The sequence below is a fragment of the Falco naumanni genome, chromosome Z, assembly GCF_017639655.2.
Source record: "Falco naumanni isolate bFalNau1 chromosome Z, bFalNau1.pat, whole genome shotgun sequence".
NCBI classification, from domain to species: Eukaryota; Metazoa; Chordata; class Aves; order Falconiformes; family Falconidae; genus Falco; species Falco naumanni.
In genome coordinates this window covers 74,235,611-74,258,718 of record NC_054080.1, presented here as the reverse complement: position 1 = coordinate 74,258,718, position 23,108 = coordinate 74,235,611, and the positions used below count along the sequence as shown (strand labels likewise).

The 23,108-nt window shown below is 46.9% G+C and overlaps 1 protein-coding gene across 1 annotated transcript in view; it reads right to left on the bottom strand.

Annotated features, from left to right (window-relative positions):
- PDZD2 (PDZ domain containing 2) overlaps positions 1–22,599 on the bottom strand; it is a 206,213-nt gene extending 183,614 nt beyond the window's left edge. The window contains 1 exon segment of the mRNA XM_040579769.1: positions 22,533–22,599. The gene's annotated coding sequence lies outside the window, so the exon portion shown is untranslated.
- Between the last annotated feature and the right edge of the window lie 509 nt (positions 22,600–23,108).

Below are 23,108 nucleotides of genomic sequence, written 5' to 3'. Positions count from 1 at the left end.
GCATCTCCTACAGGGCAAAACCTGCATACAACTGTCCTTACGCAGAGCCAGAACAGCAAAGTGCACATATGGGAAATACCCCCAGGCTGGAACAAGCCAGTCTCTACCTGCCAGGCAGCAGGCAGATAGCCCATAAATCCATCTTTCTGTGCTCTTCCTTATAGGGCTGAGTAGCTGGATCTAAAGAAGAATTTCGGAGAAAAGGAGGGACAGACTGTTAATGTCTCTGCATCACAAACACAGAACAAGCAACTGTACAGAAGGCTGACACTACCAGTGTTACCAGAAGGGCAGCTGCACAGTTGAATTCACCAGCCACACAGAAGTCATGAAACGCGAGCTACTGTCTCCTGTGCCAAAGGGCCAGGGAGGGTCAGTCAACAGTGGCTTTGCTGCCAGAGCACCGGCCCAGCTTTGCACAGATGCAGATTCTCTGACACCCCACAGCATGTCTACAGAGGAACATTCGTCCAGGTTAAAGAAAATTTGAATGCAAAACAAAATTGCTGTTCTTGGTCAAAGGGACACAGAAGGAAATAAAACTGATTTGTAATAAAAGTTCCCAAAGGTCAACTGACAGGGAATTCATCCTGAACAGCATCCCATGAAGACAGGTTCTTAGTTTCTCCCTACACCACCTGAGATCCTCCAGCCAGGTGGGAAATCACTAACTACTAACAAAAACAGTGAAAACAAATGGTCTTATGTTTTTTCTGGAGACTCTCACAGTAGAAAGCAGGGCCAGTGCCAAGCAGAGAGAATGGAGACTCACAGCCATGTCATAAATCATTCCCCAACCTAGGCACCGGCTTTTTGGAGGGATGTTTCGGCAGCCTGCAAAGAGAAAGTCAGGCCACAGACTTGCGTCATCTCACCCCTGAGTCATCTCGCCATGCAGATCCTCTCTCCTACCATCACTCCTCGGCCGGGCTCACATAATTACTACCGCAGAACTGCAATCATCCCTGTGCAGTTGGAGCAAAGCCGGCATCCCCACCCACACACTGAGAAAGAGCCATGCTCACCCCAAATTCAGCAGCTGAATGTGAAACTGAGACCCCAAGACAAGATGGGGAGGTGGGGAAGGCTTCCCGGGCTGCTGGAGGGATTCAGGCAGGGGATGCTGCCTGGGATATAGGATGCCCTACATACCGGGGACGGGAGTGGGGACAGAGCGGCGGTGGGGGATGGATGAGCTGTGCCTTGCTCGTGCCTATGACCAGGTTATGTCAGGTGCTATTAAGGCATGAAGCGTGAGCGCGTGTGTCTGAAACCCTGCTGCAGACAGCTCCAGCATGCAGTGTCTTTTCAGTAAAGAGCTTTTTTTATGTTGTTGTTGTTTTTTTTTTAAAACGTACCCTAGGCAGCAGTTAAGAGAGAAAAACATGTGACCAAATACAGGGGAGCAAATCAAGGGGTCTGCACCTCCAAAACCACCCTCCTCCCACAGGTTTTGGGAGTGCCCCTGCCATTTCGTCCGCACAGCTCCACTGGCTGTCCATGTCCCCTGAAGGCAGAGCTGCAGCCACCGGGGAGCTCCGTTGTGTCTTCAAAGAGCCTAAAGTGGGTCAGCGGAACAGAGAGAGAAAATCTGATTTCAGCATGAAGAAAGTGGGCAGACCTGCTGGCTGAGAGACAGCAGAAGGCAGAGAAAGGCACTCACAGGCTCTGCATCCCCATGGCAGTACAGAAAGGCAAGGACCACTGGTCCTCTCTCCCAAAATCACAGGGAGGGAAAGGAACTATGCTTCCCAGATCTATAATGGGCTGCACACCTGGGGATGGGGGAGTGTGAGAAGGTAAGTGTGTCCCTCTGCCCTCCTTACAGCACTCTGCCTAGGGCCACCCTCACCCACCCTCCCGATCAATTTATTCTGACTAAAACCAAGCAAGAAAATTTTAATCCATCCTTTCATGAGCCCAATGGCCACATCTCGCACCCCCCTTCCTTGCACCTGAGTAAACCCAGAGACAACGGAGGAAGAGCCCCAACAAAACTGTCAAACTCAAAAACAGTGCCTTTTGGAAGCAATTAAAAATTCTAAACAGGATGAAAGGAGACCATGAGGAAGAAGCTTTGTTACCTCCATTACTCTGACAGAGGCTTTTGACCTGAAAATAAAACAAAATCACTTCTGCATTTGTAAGCAGAGGGCAGCACGTGGGTTTGGGTTGTGCCAGGTACCAGGGTGAGGCAGACCCTTATGAAACACAAAACTGCCAGAACTGTAATTGGGGTGATGTCTGAAAAGTAAAGAGTTTTTCGAGCCATGAAACTCAGAGCAGCTGAAAGCCTTTGTGGGGACCAAAGATCTGCTGATGTCCCTAACAGGGGACAATGGCTAACAGAGACCTTGTTATCCCCTGGTGCCACCAAAACCCCAAGAACTGTACATACCCTCTCCCCACCTGGCCATTCTGAAACGCAGCATAAATCTGACCTTGCTGTGGCAAAACACCTTCCAAAGCCACGTGGCTGGAAGCTGAGCAGGCTTTTCTCTGCAGATCCTGGGTAAAACAGCTCAGATGCCTCTATGGAGCTGGATCCCCACCAGTGTGGTCTGTGGGCCCACACAAAACCATCACACCCTCGTCCTGACCACCGGCTCCAGGGTGGGTTATGTATTTGTTTAAAGACTTCCAATGAAAATATCAGCTTAAGAAATCACAGCAACAAGGGATGGGTGGGGAGAACATTCCCCGCGAGCAAGAATCTGAGCTCTGTAATTGCAAGTATCACATCTAGATATTGTTGTAAAGAGCTCTGCCTACAGAAGGAATAGGAGATTTGATCTAATACGCAAATAAAAATCAGAAATCTCTCCTGCCAGCCATGAAAAAGGCTATCAATAATTCATTTTAACAAAAAAGAAGATCAAAGAAAAATGCTGTGTTAGTTTGACATTTTTATATGTTGGTTCAGAATTCTTCTTTAATGTAATATGTAACAAACAGCAGAGTTCATCTATAAATGCCAGACATGCTTGTAAATTGTTGAATATAGCTGATCCTGTTAATATTCACTTAGACTTTTTTAATTAATTCACTTTGACTGCCTTCACATCATTTTTATTGCCTCTATCCAGCAGTTGTAGGTCAAGTGGAGCTCTCAGAAATGCTGCACAGAGTTTCCAAAGATAAAAGTTTCAACTTTGTAACCATATTTCCATCTATTTCTTCATGTTACCCACCACACAGCCTAATGTCCAACCCAACTTATTTGACTCTCACACACTTGCCATTAATTGCTTCTGAAAATTGTATGGTCAAGAGCCAGAACGAGGTGCCTGTGTCCTAAATTAATTGTCTGTGCAAGTTCACCCTCATATATAGTGGTTTAATTTCACTTACAACTTCCTTATGGGCATTTGGTGGAGTAGATGTAGTATATTATGCTCCAGAATGCACAGGCTTGCAATCCACAGATTTCAGCGTTATGTTGCAAGAGGTATTTATTGCAGTGGAGAACTGCTGGCAAATTTAACATATATTGCTCAAGCTCAGTCTGTATTCCCTTGGTGTGCAGGAGACATAAGGGCACTCATGTCTCCTAAATTTAGGAAGGATAAGGCAAGTTTATTCCAGGACAAAATCCTCTCTAAAATGCAGAGAATGGTTAACTATCTGCGACTTATCGGTTCCAGGGTCGAGTAGAAAAGCAAATACTCCTGTTGTTACACCACTTTGATTAAGGACTGTCTTTAAAGTACACATTTAGGCAATATTCAGACAGTTCTTTAAAAATCTGTTTCCCTAGAGGAGAGTCCTTGACAGTAACAGCCTTCAGTAACAGTCAGAAGCTGACACTGCACGTGCTGTCTTTGGAGGGAAAAAAGCTGTCGCTCAGGTCTTGAGCATGGCTGAATCCTACAGCCTCTTGGTCATAGATTTTTAGACCCGTTGTGTTTTCTGTGTATTGTAGTCTTTTAAATTACTATTTACATTGGCTGTTCTATCTAGGAAAGAATGTAGTTTGGTGGAGGGGGTAACAGTTACTGAATGTGATGACAGTCCATATGGTAAAGCTGTTATCTAATCCAGACGATAAAAAAGTATCATCTTTGTTACATCCAGTCAGTTGTGAACAGAAAGAGTCAAAAGGATTTTTAAAAATTTTTTTAACCAACTGTTTGCAAAGTGCAACGTTGACAGTTGCATTTACTGGAATCCTATGGCACTGCCAGCTGTCCGAAAACAGCGCCCACAAAACTGTACGCCCCTTGGTGGACTGCTTTTACCCATGCTGGCAAACAGGGGGGCCATCTCCCCTGCCACAGAGGGAGCTGCCAAGGGGGAGCTTTTTGCCTGCATGCTTCAGCCCCAAGAAATCCCAACCTGAAGAAATCCTGTCCCCACATACAGTGTCTCGTGGCTCATTGCTGCTTCTAGGGAAGGAGCTCCAAGGACGAAGTCTTCCCACCTGGGCCACCCACACCTCTCTGCCCACCTGGCTGTCTCTTAGGCATCCCCCAGACCATGCAGGTGTTGCACCATGCTGAGGACAGCAAGTCCTGGCCATACTTGCAGATGGCATACCTGCAGGTGGGACCCGCTGGTCCCAAAGGTGGCCTTGGGTGTTCCCTTAATCACATGGGCAATGCACACAGGGATGAGACAAAATGTCGTAGCTAAAGGCAGCTCTTGAGTCCCTCTTAAAGCCAACATCATTTTAGCCTTTTTTTGCAGATTACAATAAATTTGTTGAATCACTTGGACACTTTTGAAAACTTTAGTCAATGTTGGAATAATCCCAAAAGCAAGGCGGGGTGGGGGGGTGGGGGGGTGGAACAAGGCCACTGCCACTCACTCAGAGGGCTACACTGCAAACTGCAGATCCCAGAAACCAGAAACCTATTTTTAAAAAGCCATTCCAGAGCAGGAGGTGAAGAACTGCCACAGCCAGCCAGTGTGCAGCAAACTGACATGCAGCAGAGTCCTGTCTGGCAGCATAAATTGATATTTCTGATCACAAAATTGATATTCTGATCACAGCCCAGAGGCGCAGCAGCTGGATGAGGAGCTGGCAGCTCGGACTGCAGCCCCGCACCGGCATGACCAGTCTCAGTGCTGGGGATGGGTGGCTGAAGCAGGTACCCTGCGCTGGTTCCAGCAACACCATCGGATAGAGAAGAATGGGGTCACTGCACTAAATTTATGGGGGTTTAAGGCACAAGACCTGACATTACATTGGCCTGTCCACTCTCAGATACCTACATCATAAAAAGCAGGAGGGGGAAAAAAATGTTTCCCTGACATGCAGTATGAGCACAAACATGTTACTATTCGAAAGGCTGTACAAAGGTTAAGTCTTTAATCCCTTTAATCCAGACCACAAACAAACAAACCCCAAGAATGAGATCCTGGAGCTCAGCTGAGCACGGCCAGGTCTCTTGTGGGGGCTCTCCATTCATCACTGCAGCAATTTAAGAGTCTCCAGCTAAAAAGTTGCTGCAAAGGAAATAGAAGCGTGCATGGTTTTATTCCCAGCTCTTTAAACCTTATCACAGGCAATCTGGCGGTCTGGGCCCATGTTTCAGTGAAGGGTTTAACCCTCAAGTCAGTGGTACAAAGGTTACTGGATTCCCAGGTCTGGCGGCCGCTGCCCCCTTACCGACACTAGAGCTTGAGTGCGATGACTTTTCTTAGGTGTTACTCATGCACAGAGAAAATGTTGTTTCTCCTACATGAAGTCAAGGGTGATTGAGGCAGGGAAGTAATCAGGTAGTAGAGCAGCATCAGAAGATAAACCGCAGAGCATCTGGAGCCCAGGAGAGCTCTGCTTTCAGTACACCATACAGAAAGCATTTTGGTCACTACAGTGCACGCCACTCCCAGACCACAGTCCTGTGATCAGCAGACATCAGTGCAGGCACCCAAAGAGTTAATTTGATTTAAGCCCTGATCTGGGTTTATCAGAATAGCGGGGAATTCTTCCAGCTATTTCAATGGGAATTGGGTCATGCTGCAACCACGCATCTTAAATGAACCGCAGGAAGAGTGCCACTAAATTCAGTAGTAGTATTCATGCAATTCAAATTAGATGTGTGGTTATGTACCTTGCTGAATCAAGTCTACAGGAAAAGTCTAAGCCAGCGGTATAAGCAGCATATTAAAATGCCACTATCCTCTACCGTTTCTCGTCTTTTCTGTATCTGTCTTACCAAGTATGAGCCATTCAGTGCACATTCTGCCAATTTAGGGAAGAGTTGGTGGACATGATCTAAATGGCCACTACTTCAGCAGTACACAGATGAGCAAGCAGAAGAGTTAGCAGCATGGATGTGGCCCAACCCTCAACAAGAATTTGTGACAGTCTTTTTTGAACCAAACAATCGCCTTTCTCCTCATTCTAGATACTCAGGATGCTGCAAGAGCTCTCCTAAGCCTCACCCCGCTTTGCTACAAGACAAATTGGACCTAATCTGTGACTTTGAGCAGAGGCCAGGCCAGAGTCGTGCTGGCAGGGCTGTGAAGCACGTGAAAGCTGTAGGGCTGTGAGATGTCCTCTGGTTATGTCCTCTGTTTATTGGAGCAGTCACTCTGGTGTGTATCAAGCACACCAGATCCACATTAATAATTCTCATGGTGGTACCGGGTATCACTACAGTCCTGCTCACTGTGTCCCCACTGCAGCCGGAGCTGAAGGTCCCACACAGAAAGGAAAATGCAAAAGGCAGCGGAAAGATGCAGACACTAATAATTACATGATCCAGCCTACATATCTCAGTGCAGAGGGGTAGAAAAAGGAGAAGGCAAAGGCTCCTACCACAGCTGATGGGACTAACACTAAACAAATTCAAAGGGATGTGCAGTGGCACGGGGAGCTATTGCTCTGCACAAGCCTCCATCTGTCCCTGGTCTCAGGAAATGCCACTAAAGCACGTTACCATCTTGAGATTATATGTGCAGCAAAGGGAAAAACTAGATGGGGGGCGGGGGGGGGGGGGGGGGGGGGGGGGGGGGAGGAGAAAGGAAAAAATCAAACATGCTACACACATCCCCATTTGCAACTAGGCCCTGAATTAGTTAGAATGGATGCTCTCTCTGCCATGAGGATGGCAGGTATCTGATCTCATTTTGTAAAATAGCAATAGTCACTGCAAAATTACAGCTTGGTTCTGGTATTATTTGAAAAGGAAAAAGTTCCATGAACCATTTAGATCGTCTTGGGAGCGGTCACCCCTCTCCCAGCTCCCAGCACAGGAGTTCCATCTTCCCAGCTTTTCATCCCATTTCCACAGAGCCCAACAGTTGTGTTAGCAAAGCAAAAGAAAAGGGACAACAACTGTAGCAGGCCAGAAAGGGTGCAGAGAACTATAAAGGCCAATAAATCCCGCTATGTAGACACCCTACATGAAGACGACTAGTGCCATTCGCTATCGGGCTGCCAAGCAGCAGGAGCACTGACACTTTTTCCATCCCTGGCAGTCCACAAGGCTGCAGTCCCTACAGACACTTCATTCCACTTACCAGACTGGTTTTCCTTAGCCCCATCAATTTCAGCTCTGTTCTCACAGCCAGTAGCTCAAGAATACAACAATTAAAGATTAATGGTGTAAATGCATGGGAAGTTGAAAAATCCAGATTTTTTATAATGTCATGCCAGACGTATTCATTTTTAAACCTTACCCTTGTGGTTTAAGACACCAGGCCAGGAGTGTCACTTTTCCCCAGCAGACTGCAAATGCTTTCTTCCTTTCAGCTGCCAGCTAGTTTTGTGGGCTTAGATATTTTTCTTTATTTAATTATTCACCGTAATGCATGAAACATTAAGCAGCTTCTTTCCATGAAGAAATGAGTGCTGTTTCCCAATGACAATATGCTAAGTATCCTTAATAGTAGGAATAAGGAAATGAGTTTCCTAGAACAAAGGGGAAAAGGGCATGGAAAATGAGAGAAGCTCCAAGCAGCTAGAATATACTAACACAAAAAAGCTGAGACTTCATTTTGAATAAAATAGTCATGATCAGCTGACCTGGGAAATAAAAGCAAAAAGAAACATACTTTTAAAGCATAAAAAGATATGTTTTTCTGCTGTGATGTTTGGGCTAGAATTTTTTTTCTTTCTCAACATTGATGCAGATCAGTCACTGAGGATGAAGCCACAGATGCAATGTTAGGATATGTAACAGTTGTGTTTTCTTGATGGTACTAAACCCCTGAAAGGTGTGAGAAATGTGTATTGTTCAGAAGAACAGAAAGTTAAAGGCTGAAGTCATTAATAAGACCCATTCCAAGCCACAATTTTTCCTGTAAAAGCAGGACTGCATACACAACTTTCAGGGTATATGCTTTACTCATTTAATGTCTTCTACAGCAGCAGCAAAAGACGGTCTCATCGGGTTATGGAACATTGGGACCTCCTGACAGCACGCCACACCACCACAGCCATATCTCACCATCGACCCAAGACGGGAAAAACCTGGTGACCTTGCCACTGTCACATGTTTTGATGAAACCCTTCACCTTGTCCTTGAAAACCTGGGTAGGATTGTGTAGGCGAGAGGATTTCTCCTGACTCTGGTGTTTATTTGTTGGGTCACAGAGGTAAAATTATCTCTGTTTGATGACTTAAAGCTGTTGGCTGTGGAGTTAATCTGTGCATTAGCAGCTGTACAGTGGGTGGTTAGCAGCTTCGAATCTGTAGTTGGAAGCAAAGATGTCATCTTGCACAGCACTTTAAAACAGAAAACAGAGCATGCAGGACAAAACTCCCATCGTAGCCCTATGCAGAAATTGCTTTCCATGACAAATTCTCTCATTTGGTGTCATACTGGAGGGTGAGTCCCCAGCTGTGTCCTCCTGCACTCCTCCCACTTCCCATGGTTGCATCCAGGTAGGAGGAAGACCCCGAGCAAACACCCAGTGAAGGCTTAACTCCTGCAAGTGCAGCATTTGTCTCTCCGTGCCTTCCCAAAAGGAGACTGATTACCAGTAGCACAGCTTAAAACAGGAGGTCCCAGCAACTTGCTTTCCAGAGCCACAAACTGGCTATCATGAAGCTAAATCCCATTAGCCTTGAGGCGAAAGAGGGCCCAAATCTTCTACCTGGGCACGACTTCTCTGGGAAAGGTGGAACAATGTGCCTTACTCACTATGGATAAATATTTAGAGTACAAACACTGCTGGAAACAACCATCTAAACTCTCAGCCTGCTAATTCATCAAACAGAAACTCCTTGCCCATTGTGTAGGAGAGCAATAGCAAGCCACTCCTTCCCAAGCCAGGGAATTTTGCTCTAGAGATTTGCAATTTTTCTCCTCCAACCTTCACTTTCTCTGCAGCTGCTGAGCTTTAGTGCTGGCAACGAGGGCTGGGAGCCAGGGTGGGGTCAGTGCTGGGCAGATTTCGGGCTGGAAGATTTATGAAGAACAGACATCAAGACCAAAGAGCAGGAAACCGATAGCAGATAGTGAGGATGTAAAGCATCCCTGGGATAGGAGTGACAAGAAGCAGAGATGCATACTTTTCTTATTAAAAATCTGCATATGAAAGCAGAGGGGAGCATCCTCGCACACAACTGACCTGCCCTGTGCTCTCTCTTCCCTTCTGTGTGGCCTGAGACAGAGCAGAGACATACAGCTTGTGTTACATTTCAGAATATCACCTACAAGGATCATCTATAAGGTTTTTTCTCATTGTTTGGGGTTTGTGGGTTGGTTTGATTGTTTGTTTTTTAAGTTTTGCCACCACTGTATGTGCAAGTGCCTTAACACAGTACATGACTACACAGACACCGGCAACATCCACACAGCCATAACAGCACAAAAGATCTGTAGGCACAACTAATATCTGGAACACATTAAAAAATTAGAATATATAGTTCCCTCAGCAGCTGTACTACTTTTCTCACAGTCTTTACTAATTAACATACATTGAGGAGGTACCAACAATGGCAGACCCAAGGTCATGCTTAGCTTTCTTTTTAAACAAGGCACAGAATAATACCTTCAGCATTGACAACGCTGCAGTCTCACATGCCACAGAACTGAAACTTCAAAGATTTTCTTTGCCGTAAGCCCCCTCCCTCCTTTTCTTTTCTTTTTTTTTTTTTTTTTTTCATTTTTTGAATCGCAGAAATTAATTGAATATGACACCTTTGTGGAGTGGTCTATCTGATCCACTTGGTCATCTCTCCTGTTTCCCAGCGCCACCAATGCAAATCCTTCTTGGGTTCAGGAGCTGCAAACCTGAGCACTTTCTCACCCCAGCTGCCTCCCCCGCCCTCCATTCCCACCCCCCTCATGAAAACGAAATGTCTGTTGGCTGCCTTCCTTGAAGTGCATTTCTCAGAGTGATGATTTGCATTACAAAATACACAAGGATGAATTTGCCTAAGTTTTGCTCCCAAAGGCAAGCATTAAAAACAATTTTGAGGCACTCCCAAAACTCCTGCTGCCATCTTCCCTACTCCTTAAAAGCCATCTCCACTGTGAAACCATTTTTTATGTCTTCCAGTAAATCACTGAAGATCATTTTCACTGCTCATTACCTTAAAGACGTATAGGTTACATGGTCTGCATTGTCTTACAATGAGAAAAGAGACAGACAAGGCAAATGTTTTATTTATGCTTTAAAATTGATGTGGAAAGATTTGTAAATGGATTAATTTTAATTAGTGTACTCATTTAGTTTAAGAAAAAAAAAAAACCAAACTAGAAAGCATGCCTTAAAATTAATGCACTGCTACCCTGCGTATTAACAAATACGTCAAGTCTTTGCTTGTTTTAAAGCCCCTTTGTTGCTTAGAGGTTTTTTATTGCAAAAGCAGCCCCTGAATAGTTATTTTCAGAGCCCATGCTGGAATAAACCACGAGACAAACATTTTTCTTGCTGTTCAACAAGGCTGCCCCCATAACTGTTATCCTACAAAGTAAATGTTTGCACCGTGGCTTTTGTGTCCTATCTCCTGGCACGGTGGAGGCAGGTTCCGTCTCCAAACTCATCCCAAAGAACCTCTTTGCTGTTTGGTAAGTTAAAACTAGGTATCAGCCCCAGAAACAGATGCGTTTGAATAATGGCTTTAACATTTGTCTCTCCTTGAACTGTTTCTCTAGTGGCTGCAGAAATTAGATTCCTCACAGATCAAGAGTAGGTGTGGTACATTGATGACCACACAGATGTTTTGACATTTTCGTTGTATTTCATTAGGGCATGAAGCAAAAGCGGAATCACTAAAACCCAGCAAGGCCAAAAAATACTGATTTTGACTTTCTGGAGCTCAGTAAACCAGATCCTGGATATCTCAGTATCTTCTGCAGATGCCGCAACCCCAGACAGGAGAGTAACCAACCGTTGGCCTCCACCCCACCTCCTCTGCACTGCCTCGTGACAAACACAGAGAGGTGTCTGCCCCAGAGGCTTTACTTACTGTACAAACCAGGCGAAAAAATCTCAAGGCATTTGGTATCTCCAGGATCCCAAGACTCAGCCCCTTTGCACACAAGTTTGCTTCCTGCCTCTTAGTAATTTTGATATTTTAGGACCATCTCTGGAGACATCCTTTCTCCCAAACATGGGATCCCATGAATAAGCTTTCTCATCTGACCTGCTTCTTCCTGCACAAGCTCACCGAGACTCAGCCTCACACCACCACCCACACCACCAGCACCCACTGTCACGGTTCTCCTTGTCTCCCACCTCAGCCACTGCAGCCTCTGCCCTTCTCACAGTCTGACTTGCTTCCGCTCCAGCCAGTACAACCGAAATAATAAATTAAAAAAATTAACATTGCTGTATTCCTGGGTTTTTCTTCTTCAACTCCTTGCTGCAAACATCTCCCAGTGTTGACCCTGACATATATTTACATCCACTTTGACTCAGCTCTGCACACAAGCAAGGCTGGGCCCCTTGGCCGCGGCAGCCCACACCTCCCATTTTCCAGTCCAGCACCCGCCACTCTTTCCCGTGCTGGAGCGGGCTGGAGAGGACCTTCCTCCAAACGCTCCCGCAGCACCAGTGCAGGGACCAACAGCAGACACGATGTCCTCACCGACACAAACTGGGGTGTGTGGCACTTCCAGAGGGAGAACAGGACCTCTAGCTACTACCACACACCCCTCACTGTCTTCCCCTCTCCACAGTTCTCCCTCGCCCCCTCTGCGCTGCCCAAATACCTGAATGTCACCGTTTAGCTCCCGGCAGCCTGACTTCAGCCCCCTGCCCCTCTCCCAGCAGGCAGGCAGGCAGTCCAGACAGGCTTGAAATGAAACCCCTGGCAGCTCCAGAGGGTGCACTGCTGCTGTGACACCCCCAACCCGCCTGAGCATTTTAGGATACCACAGCTGTGAACGATGGACTTGTGTAGGATGGAGTCTGGCACCTTTCTGTGCTTCAGCCAAAGAAAAGGGGAGAGGGAGAAGCGACACTTTCCCCATCCACTTGATGAAAGCAAAATCTGGTGGAGGCAGGGAGGGAGAAAAAGACTGGGCACTAAGCCCCTTATTAATTAATGCATGTTTTGAAAAAAATAAACGCAACTGTGCACTCATTTCTGCTGGTTTCTAGGAGCTTTTGTGACCTTAATAATTCATGTTTACACAAGCTGCTTATAATGTTAAGCAGTTGTTTTGTGTAGGTTTTGTCCGTTGCATTTAACTGGGGTGAATATATCTAGCTGTGAAATGAGGTTGGCCATAATACTCAAAGGGAAGCTTTAAAAAAAAATTACAGTGTTTTTATAAGGACAAACTAAATTCACAGCTTTCACTGAAATAGTGTTCCATCCATTACTGATACACACAATGTAAGAAACGGAAAACACATATTTTTTTTTCCCCAGGTTCATCCTTTCCCTTTCCTTTTCATGTTCTGGCAGCATTTCCAATACCATAAACTTTCATTGTTTCTCAAGCACGTAATCAGTATATCCTGCCTGTTTTTCTTTTCTTCATAGCAACAGGAGAGTAAGGGGGGGCATTACAAACACCAAAAAATGACCAGAAAAACTGAAAAGCAGGTAGAGCTCCTGAGACCACCTTTAGATGCAGATTTTGGATAGCAGTTTGGGCTCCTCCACTGCACCACACTACATAGCAAGAGGACTTCTAGCACAGGGAGAGGGTTCATTCTTCCAGACTCGTGCCCATCACCCAGGGGCACACAAGTCCTCTAGGACATCACTTCAGACAGTGGCCTCGACTAAGCACCAGCCTATACCTGACCCACCAGGTAGCCAGAAGAAAGCATGCCAGCAGCCAGAAGCAGCAGCTGCTTGTTGTCTTGAATGCTTTTATAAGCCTTTCCCGACACACCAGATGAGATTTAACGTGAACTGAGAGCCTGCTCATTCCTGGGCAGCTTGGGAAGGAGACAGGGATGCCGTTGTGAAGGGTCACCTCTCCCAAGTGCTGGCAAGCTTGTGTACATCCCTGCCAGGCCATGTATAAACTAGAAGCTCTTCCATAAAGACTCTTAGTTGTTTCTTAATCTGATTCCATTTAAACAAGTTCTTATTTAAGAAAAGCAGTGTTCATTTCAACTGGAATTGCAGTTTGCTCTTCAATATAAACTGCCAAATACAGGTTGCAGCTGCACCTCCCAGCAAACAGTTTCCGTGTGCGGCAGAGGAAAAGCGAACTGTCCCTGCAGCGCCAGCAGCTTCATAAAATAAACAGAAATGTGGGCTGAAAGAAAAAGGTGACTGTAAAAGCCGTGGGGTTTTGTTCCAGGTTTACTCTGGCTCTAGCAGAAATGGGCCCCAATGCATCATTTTCTTCCATAAATAAGGGATGTTGACACTTAACACAACCTACACAAGTGTGGACACTCAGACCGTACACAATGGACTCAACCTACCAACCGCTTGCAGCAGTCCGTGTAGCCAGGCAAACTCCAGGCAATTACAGACCAACATGAAACCAGGTGTTTTTAAGGCAAATACTAGGTCTTCTATAGAAAAGTTCAGGTTCTGTTTTGACAGATTAACAGTCATTTCTGTAGTGTTTCCAGCCTTCATTGAGTTGAAGTTTCCACTAACAATTAAAAAAAATAATAATGTGATTGTTCTTAGAAGCTTACAGTAGTTTTTAGAACAAGCTGCAGCCCCCTCCCTCCCTCCCACATGCAACAGGAACCAGTGGATCCAGTGGATCCATAGCTCTGTCAGTATAAGCCTATGGCTGTTATCATTGCCAGCAGCTAAAATAATGTCCACTATCCTGACTAATAGCACATAAAGTTCAAAAAGTCTCCTTTCTGCTATGTTTCTTTGTGTGCTTACAAGATACAAACTAATGATTTTATTCACCACAGATTAGGTACCTAAATCAGTTGGCATCTCATCTGAGCTCCATCAGATTTAAGGCCATCCCTACCTGGAGGTAGGATTGTCCCAAATGAACACTGAGGAGAGACATTAAAAGATGCCACATCGTATCTCCTAACCAGCAACACTTCCTGCATCCCATCAGAGCTATTACCTCTGAGCCATCATCCCATCTACAGGAGATATTAAAGGGCTACAGAATCATTAATCACCAACAGGCTGCTTCAAGACAAGACTTCCTGCTCACATTTTCCCAAAGTTGCTGTACACACTGAAAAGCCACTATTGTATTAGAGGACCACTCCAAACAAGAAACACCAATTCTAAAGAGTTTCCCCCTGTTTCTTAAGCTGAGCTACCATTTTTGATGCTTGCCCACATCCACAAAAGAACCATGTAGGAGATACGGGGCTCAGGACCAACAAATAAACTTCAAAATACAGTTCATCTGGGAAACTTGCAACTGTGACACATAAACCTTTCACTACCTCATGCCCCAAGACGCACACTACAAGAGGACCGTCGTTGCCTGCCTGGCAGTGTACAACCAGTGATTTCACATCCATCAGATTGCAGCACTCAAGCTGCATCCACACCAGGAGGACCACAGGGCTCCGACAAGGAATGCTCTTTTCCTCCGTTGTAACTACAGGCCATTAACTTTGACTTAGAATACATTTATTAGTAAACAAATGTATAAAGTACCAAATGATTTAGTGGAACATTCTCCAGACAAACACTAATATCTCAGCCCCAAGAATCAAATTTAATTGGGGGAGGAAGAATATTTTAATTGATACAGCTCTACATTGTAAAATGGCACTTGAGTGACAGGCAATTACACATCAAGCAATTCCTCTTACGTAGTGTATAGCGGAACAGATACAGCAGGAAAGAGAAGAAAAACAAGCTTAAATACATCAAGAAATAAAATTTGTGTGCACTGTCTGTATGATCAATGCAAACATAGCCACAAAGATTTGCATTAGAATAGCGCAGTAAATAACCACACCACAGCTGAGACATTTACAGCCACATTAGTAAATACACTTTTACTTCTTGAAGAGAGGATGGCAATTTATTAAACCATCCAAACAAGACATCTTGCGATCACCAGTTGTGCTTTAATTAGAAAGGATCCTTCTGAAAGCCAAGCAGAGGGCCAGGTGACCCATCAGGTCCCTTCCATCCTAGTTATCCAGGAGCTGTGATTCACTGCACTTCAGACTACTCACTGCGTAGAGGTTTAAATCCTTTGATGAGCATGCGGACGTGGACTGAAAGACAATGCTGCGGGCCAAGACAAGCCCATCACACCCAGCTCCCCCCAGCCCCACACCTAACAGCAGTGACAGCACACCAGCCAGAATAACTGTGCATTTTGGAGCGGTGCCACCCATTTGTTCATTGCATTTATTTATTTCCAGCTGAGCTGTGGGACAGATTTCCCACATAGAAATGCTCGTAGTTTTATTCAGAAGAGAAAGAGGAGTATGTCTGTCACTCTATACAAGAGGGTGAATGCGATGCTGCTGGAATAGGATGTGCTACATCCCATCCCACAGCCCAAGCCCCACCATACCAATGAATACATTTCCCTGCTCAGCTTCTCACCCCAAGAAGTGGAGGACCCAAATAAAACACATACAGAGGAAGGTTGCTCTGTGACATGGATGAGATGCTTTGTATTTCTGCTGCAAATACTAGAAGAGTAAAGGGTAAGGAACATTATTAAGGGAAGGGGAATAAAATCTGTGTTGCTGAGGGCCCAGAAGGCAAACGGAAAGCTGGCCTGAAGTCAGCCCACCCACTTGTTTGTATTCCCAGATAAACATGGCAAGCATGTCCCTAGCAGAAACACCTGCAATGAGAGCTCAAAAGCTGGAAACTGGCACTGCCAATTTGGGATATGGATGACCACAAGGTAGGTGATCATCCATCATGAAAGTCTCAAGCACTTCAAATCCAGGCATCGTGGTAAAACAGGTAAGAACATAAGACCAGGATTTGTATTTTAAAGACAAACAAATGCTGGTTAATGTTTAATGTTTAATACCTGTCTCACTTGTCATCTGACATCCTTCATAATGGGAACTGAATTCAGATGAGACAAGGACTTTGGTTTTTAATACGAGGTCAGTTGCCATCAGAGCTCCTGCCAGCCCCGATTAAAGCTGGTGGACTGACAGCTGGGCCCTACAATGAGCAGATGTGACTGCCACGGGTCCCCCCCACCCCCCTCCACCAGCACAGGGGACACTGTGGAGCTGCTGGGGCTGCACTGTTTGCATCAGAGCATTAGGGTGGCATTAAGTAAACGCTGCCTTTGGGGTCTGTGTTTTGGTGCAGACTTTAGACAGAAGCTCTCTCAAAACCCATACCATTTTGAAGTCTCTTCCTGATCTTTGATTGTATTAAGAAATACATAAACATCCCAGAAAATCTTGATCATCCCATGAGCAGCATACACAGCTCAGTATTAAAGCTAGACTTTCCCCCACATTGCTGGGCAACTGCTTTTGCTCTGGGAGCAGAGAGAGAGAGAGGCAGCAGTGTGTTAACTCCTTCCTTCGGTCAGGTCACAAATATGAGTTTATACAACTGCTATGCTTGCATGCAGCTGGGGGTATGGAAAAACCCTGCTCAAGCAAGGAACAGGCCGCCTTTTACCCATCTGGGAAGAGGAGAGCATTGCTAAACTTACAGACAACATGCAATGGGACAGTAGCACCAGTAAGATGATACCTAGTGAAGTCCAAAGCATTTACAGAAGACCAAGCAGCTGGGCTGCTCTTGTGCAGATGTGCAACACCCAGGAGGCAACAGCCGGATGTTTTCTCTGGAAGTCAAAAGCAAATAGGGTAGGTTTGGTATCTGTTTTAATAGGCCTTACCTCTGTCAAACTCCTGGGCAAAGCCTATCTGTCTGAGACCTTGTGGAGAGCAAAGCGAGCATCAAAGCTCTCCTTCATTTTGTAGGTCAGGCTTTTGGGCTGGCGCAGTGTCAGCTCACGCATATTCTGCAAAGCGCACTTTAATTTTTCATTGTAACAGCACCTACAGACTTTGATTGAAATAAATAATGAACCAATTTGTATCATGAATCTAAGAATCACTCTCTTCTGGTCCCCATCACGGAGAGGATTTTCTTCCCAGTGACAAGTGTTAATGCATTTATGCCCTAGTTTCCCACAGTGGATGTCACTATTGAAGTGTCAGGAAGGAAGGTTAGAGCTGCTTTTTCAGACTGCTCCCGTCACCCTCAGCAGTCCGTTTTGGATGAAAACATTCCAGCAGAACACAGGCTGAAAGAAGGCTGCATTTTAAACAGCACAGCAAAAGTCTTTGTGTTGTATATGATTAAAATGTAACATTGAATAGGTCTTTTTCCCAGTCTGAGTCAGGGAGAAGGCTCCACTCCATAAAATTACAGGGTTTTTTCTGCAGAATGGCAGGAGTTCCACAAGTCTTTAGTGTAGTTAGAGACCATTTTCTACACTTTTCTTATTTTTCAATGCTGTTCTTTCTGGTAACTCCCCCAGCACAAATCCTGATGGGTACTGCTCCATTTCTGGGAGCTGACAGAGGACACCCGCCTGTTTGCTGTAGCTGGGACCCCCAAAGCAGTGCCTAGCTTCACTTCTCATGAAGAAAAAATGACCAAAACCAAAACCCAGTGGATCCAGACACTCTGATTTGAACCATTCTGACTGTGTGATTCATGATAATTCTAATAAGCACAGTTACTTGGGAAAAAAAAATCAATTATCAAAACCAACCTTACTGTAATTTCAAAGTTTTGCCAAATTAATACAATTTGATTTCAAGATGAATTTAGATTAAGCACACACAATAAATGCTGTAACCCACCCAGGTACTAATCCCCTTTGCAAACTGTCTAACACTGCAGAGAAAGTGAATAAAATGCTGGCCAAATCAAACAGTAATGAAATTAAAGCACAACTGGCGCAGCTTACCACAAGCTCATCTTTGGGAGGCTGCACTGCAAAGGAGCCATTGCAATTAGGCAGGTACAACACAAGAGGTATTAGATTGCAGAGTTAGAGCTGCTCCCACCTCCCTTGCAAAGCTTTACAATGTCAAAGCAAGGCAGCAATACCAGTGTGCTGATGCCAGATTAGGAGCCCTTTTTAAACAGAAAGGGATAATTATTTTCTTCTGGAGAATAACCATAAATTAATTTCATTCACCCAAACCACCTTTGTCATTGCTGGAAGCTGCTGCTGAAGGACCACAGACTCTGCCCTAGATGACACCACATTGCATGCAAATCTCTGGCTCGGTACAGTGGCAACTGGATGAGATATAAAGTCTTGTGACATGGTGAAGGTCAGATTAGACTATTTGACCTTCAGGCTAAATTTATCAATTTAGTGAAATATATAATAACACAGTTTTTAACTACAACAACATAACACAAAGAGCAATACAGCTTGGCCCATTGCAGATCTGTATTAAAATACAATATTCATGTAATGACTTTCATACATGATCTAGTTAAGATTAGCCAGGAGAGCTGTTACTGTAACACATGGGTAATAGAAGTAGAAAGCTGAGACTCACCAAAGCGAAGCCACTGCACCTCGTTACAACCCCAGCGGCCTCAGCAGGGCCAGGCACGCCAGTTGGGAATAATGAAAGAGGGAACGCTTAAGGATCATACATAGTACGACTCACAGACCTTAAGGAACAAAACGCAGTTCATTACAATGGTATTGTTTTGACAGAAATGAAACCCGAATTACTCACTCACTGCTGTTATTTTTACTCCATCAGCAGTCGGGTATGTCAGAGTTGGTGCTGGATGCGCTGCCCAGCACGGCGTAAGGCAGTGCCAGGCTTCTCCGGGCTCTACGCAAGAGCCAGCTGTCATATGGACAAGGGGGTCAAATTCTGAAAAATACTCTTTTCTACTCTTTCTCTGCATACATTAATCTACGTGCTTATTCCTGTTTACATTTAAGATGTATGCCATAAAAGAGCTTACAGGATGTGTACTGCAGCCAAGTTAATATTGTTGTTGGAGCCTCAGCCTCTGTATTTCCTGACATAACGTTGCCCAGTTAATTTTTTTATTTTTTTTTTAATTCTGCATTTGTCTAATTGAGTTTATTAGTGGTTTGAACCCATTTAAGGTAAGAACGCTACACAGAGCGTCTATTAACACCCACAGGAAACCCAGCAAAAGAACAGGTCCACGCTGAAGACAGTAACAACATTCAGAAACAGTATTTAGTATAGAAATGTATACAAATATAGCCAAGAAAGGTACTTTTAGTAGTAACATTTAGAAACAATTTAGAAATGTGGCTGGATTGTAAGACCTCCTCACGTATTACTTGGGTAAAATCCACAGCTTTTCATTCAGGGCAACTCAACTGACCTTTCAAGAGACGAAGTGTGCTGTGTACAAGAACCATAATTAAAAGAGTAACAAATAAAACCAAGTTATTTTTTCATAGATGTCACGACTTGGATTATAAAGTCAGGAAGTGGAGAAGACCGTTACTTAAATCAGACGAATCATTTCACAATGCTTGTGCAGATGAGCTAAGGCAGATGGACCTCACATTAAATCCTCTTCCCACCTCCCAACGTACACTGTGCACACTTGCACCCAGCCATTTCTTTATTCCATAAAGGTAATGAAAATCTAGCAAGACACCCACAGCAACATCATGAAGACATGCAATGCCTCTTAAATTTTGCCCTTACCACATAGAGGTTTGACGTCACTAGCATTGCCAAACGCAGGGGTTACCTGCCACACACGATAGCCGCAGCTCTGCACTCCTAGGAAAGCCTTTACAAGTCACTTGGACTTTGACCTTCTCTCCCTACTTTGTCTCAATGGAGAGAGCCAGAGTCCTGGTTTCTGACCGGTGACTCCTGAGCATCCCTGGCTGGACTCAGCCCTGCTGTGTCCCTGGCAGAGCTGCCGGCGGCTGCCTTCACCAGCTCAGGAGCTGGTAAACCCGACTAAACATCTACTCACATGCCAAGTTTTTTGACCAGCGATGCCCTGTCAACGTTGCAAAGGGAACACCAAAAAATAACACCTTGTGTCATGAAAATTGAAAGACTTTTAGCTCTTCTTTTAAACAAAAAGAGGAAAAAAATTCATATCCCGCTTCTGTAAAATGTTCGTGAGTTTTATAAAAGTGAAAAAACAAGTTTCCTCCAGGCTAAGCACTGAATAATTTCAAAGAAAAAAGACTTCAAAGACACATTCTATATTCTATTTGCATTCAGGCATTTTGTTTTCCAGAAAATTATTACCTCAGTAATATTGCAGGCTATTCTTCCATTCACTGTGAAGCTTTGGCTACTCAGAAGGTAATTTGTCCACTGCAAGACTCATGCAAGACAGGGAGAAGCCATGCTACAAATAGGAAAGTCTGTGAGTCATCTTGAGGGATTAGCATAATATTTGCAAGGACATGTATCCTGGACATGAAAGTGAGGGTTGCAGAGGGTGTAAAGGAATCACAGTTTCCCTTAAAATGAAGGCAGAGAAAGTTAAGACCAAAGCGGTCAAATGCTCTGACAAGATCTGCTCACAGCTGCTCCTGCTGCCCCTCCCCCAGGAGCAAAACGATGCCCCGTGGCCTGATGGCTCCCCTAAAATCCAGAGGCTAATACAGGGACACGGGGGACAGTGCCTGAACCTGCTGCCACTGCACTGGCCAGAGCACACCAACCCCTCGTGTCAATCGCCCACCAACTCCCACAGCCCCCAGGGACAAGAGAGCAAAGACGGGCTCGGGGACGTCTCCTCCTGCACAGCCCCACCACGCTCACACTAGACAGAAGCAGAGAGGATCTGACAGCCAGCCGAGAGAAATTCACGAGCGCTGTCGTTCATTATGAAGGCTACCGAGGGAAAGCGCTGAGGTTAACGGAATGGGCTATATTAAGCCCATTTATAGCTTTATGGCACTTTCAAAGGGGCATCAGAGCTTTCTGCAGCAAAGTGTAATGGTCAGATAGTTACAAACCGAGACAGGTTTAAGAGACCACCCCCAGCCACCCGAAGGAGAGGCAGCAGAGTTAACTTCAGAGTTTGAGGTCAGCTCTTGATGCTTTCCTCTTACGTACCCCCGTCCACATCCACGACAGCTCCGGGGCTTAGAACACTGCATACACCACAGCCTGCTTTGTGTGGACAGGAGTATTTAATGACAGAGAACTACCTTCTGATGATCGGGGTGGGGGGGTGGGGGGGGGGTGGGGGGGTGGGGGGCGGAATCAGCCAGATGTTTCATGCTGTCTGATTTTATTAAACTGCTGCATACAGGGAAGGGGGATGGTTGCTGTTTTTCTGTGATCACCACCCCTCTTCCTCATAGGCCTGACCCTGCTGCACTGCAAGACAGTAGCACACGCTGTCACGACATGACCTAATCCACAGCACAGGGACACAGCACAGTGTCACAGCAGGCGATGGCGCTGCCCCTTGTCCTGCACATATGCACACCGGGTCAGCAGAGCAAGGTCAGGGCAGAGACCCTGCAAGCACCCCCAGACCAGGGCGGTGCACCCCACCGACCCCCAAGAGAAAAAAGACCCACCGACCCGGGGGGGTGGACCCTGCTGACACCTGCCCCATTGACCTACAGAGGGGTGCGCCCCACCGGCGCCAGGGCATGGAGTCCCGCTGGTCCACGGGGGATGCGCCCCACCGGTCCCCTGAGGATGGAGCCCCCAAGATGACGGGGTACACACCCCACCGACCACCTGCAGGGGGCGTGCCGCCCTCGGGCCCCCCGGGGATGAAGCCCCAAGCCGGGTCGTGAGGGGGGCACCGCTCTGACATCTGGAGGGGGGGTCCTGCACCCCACCGACCCCCTGGGGGAGGATGAAGCGCCTCAGCCCCTGGGTAGGGAGATGCACCCGCAGGAGATGGAATCCTCAGGGTAAGGGGGGAGGCACCCACCGACCCCCGGGAGACGGAGCCTCCCCGGCACCCGGGCGGGGGCTGCATCTGGCCGACAGCCGGGGAGGGAAGCCCCGCGGTGCCGGTGCCGGTGGCGGGGCGGGGATGACTCCCAGGGGCTGGCGGCGGACAGAGCCCCCGGCCCGCTGCGGCAGCGCGGAGGAGGGGGGCGCAGAGCCCAGCCCCGTCCCCGCGGGAGCGGAGCTGCCAGTGGGGCAGGCACCGGCCGCCGCTCCCGCTCCCGCTCCCGCTCCCGCTCCGGCCCCGGCCCCGGCCCGCAGCCCCGCGCGCCGCCGCGCTCCCCACTCACCTCGGCGGGCACGGGGGGACCCGGCGCCCCGACACCTGCCCGCCGGCCCCGGGCAGGGCGGTCCCCGGCCCGGCGCCGCTCCCTCGCCGCCCGCCGCGCCGCCGCGCTGCCCGCCCGGCCCGGCCCGAGAGCGGCGGGGGCGGCCCCGACGGGGCGGGCGGCGCGGGGATCCCGCGAGGGGCGGCCCGAGAGTCCTTGGCGGGGCGGCGCCCGGGCGGGTCCCCCACCGCCCCCGGGGCACGGCGGGACCGGCCGAGCACGGTGGCACCAGGGGCCGCCGGCGAGCCGGGACCGGCCGGGGCCGGGGGGGCAGCGGGGCTGCGGCCGGGGTCGGCGGGCGCTCGAGGCGCTGCCCGAAACCTCCGGCCCCGAGCAGCCGGCGTTGCTCGGTGGAAGTCTGTAGTATTTTGGGACACGTCGGGATTTTTGAAAGTCCTTTGAATATTTTCCTTCTGTCGTTTTTATCTTCTGTTCTCGCTCAGGCAGGCAGCGCTAGTTCCAAGGAGGATTTAAATGAGCAGCGAATTACCCACTTTTCTTAAAAAAAGAGGTAAAATAATCCTTTAAAAATTTATC